The sequence below is a fragment of the Octopus bimaculoides genome, chromosome 21, assembly GCF_001194135.2.
Source record: "Octopus bimaculoides isolate UCB-OBI-ISO-001 chromosome 21, ASM119413v2, whole genome shotgun sequence".
Lineage (NCBI taxonomy): Eukaryota > Metazoa > Mollusca > Cephalopoda > Octopoda > Octopodidae > Octopus > Octopus bimaculoides.
The window spans coordinates 14,074,782-14,075,916 of NC_069001.1; the positions used below are offsets into that span (position 1 = coordinate 14,074,782).

Sequence of the window (1,135 nt, forward strand, 5' to 3'; positions counted from 1 at the left end):
TCAGTTTCCGTCTACCAAGTCCACTCACAAGGTTTTGGTCGGCCCGAGGCTATAGTAGAAGACACTTGCCCAAGGTGCTACGCAGTGGGATTGAACCCAGAACCATTTGGTTGGGAAGCAAGCTAATTACCACACAGCCACTCCTACGCCTATTTGTAGAAAATTTCATTCAAAAATATCCATTTTCTTGAAAGTTACAAAAAGACAAATTTGGGTTGGTAGGAGATGGGGCACACATGCGTAGGGATGCTTAAAGGCTGGGTTAAATAGTAGTGTATTTGATTAGCCCCAAAGACAGAGCTGGGTGGGGCACACTATGAGAGACGGGTAGACTGAGCTGTCGGTCAATCGGGTGCAGCCCGAGGGTCCGGAGATCTGAGGGGCCCGCACTCTACATATTAACTCTCTTTGATATCAATACTAAGGGGTCCGGTGAACAGTCCGCCCCCTGATGAGAGGAATCGGCCGTACCGATTTCTTTAGTTGTTGTCTATACTATAACCCTTTCCGATCCGACCACCGTGTCACGCTTCGTCTCCATACAGATAAATAAACGGTGGATCGTCGGAGAACAGCATGGTCCACGTCTAGGCGAAAGTACTTCACAGCTGGGAACTCGCACTTGCCGCTTGATTACGCCGAACAGAGAAATACACAATATTAACAACAAGACGACTACAACGATTATAATAACGAAACCATACCTAGGCAAAATAAACTCTCCCCCGATTTCTGAATCATATACATACCTGCTGGTGTATATGGAGAGTTATTTGGGGCTGATCGTATCGAAGTTGGAATTAACACTTATTTACTTTCTTCGAGAACAACGATATGACATCACATCCGGGTTTTTTTAAAATTCTATATTTTTTTTTCTCTTTCAGTTAAGCTTCAGCCATGACGTCATACGAACTCTCAACGAACAACACTTGCATGGTTTATCTTTTATCAAACTAACCCGACCACACACACACACACACACACACACACCACACACACACACAGATATATAAATATATTTGTGCGCATGTGTTATGTATGTAAAAGCATAAATCAGAGGCATGAGAAGTGAATACAAGTTTATTTAACCACGTGACTTCTACAGGACCACACACACATATACATACATACA

General features: G+C 43.3%; 1 protein-coding gene across 3 annotated transcripts in view; it reads right to left on the reverse strand.

Annotated features, from left to right (window-relative positions):
- LOC106869885 (glutathione gamma-glutamylcysteinyltransferase) overlaps nt 1-895 on the reverse strand; it is a 10,708-nt gene extending 9,813 nt beyond the window's left edge. The window contains exon 1 of one of the 3 annotated variants that reach the window (XM_052975387.1): nt 750-895. The gene's annotated coding sequence lies outside the window, so the exon portion shown is untranslated. Of the gene's footprint in view, nt 1-704 lie in introns of all 3 variants that reach the window. The other 2 variants (XM_014915809.2, XM_014915808.2) reach the window with 2 other exon arrangements.
- Nucleotides 896-1,135: the final 240 nt, after the last annotated feature.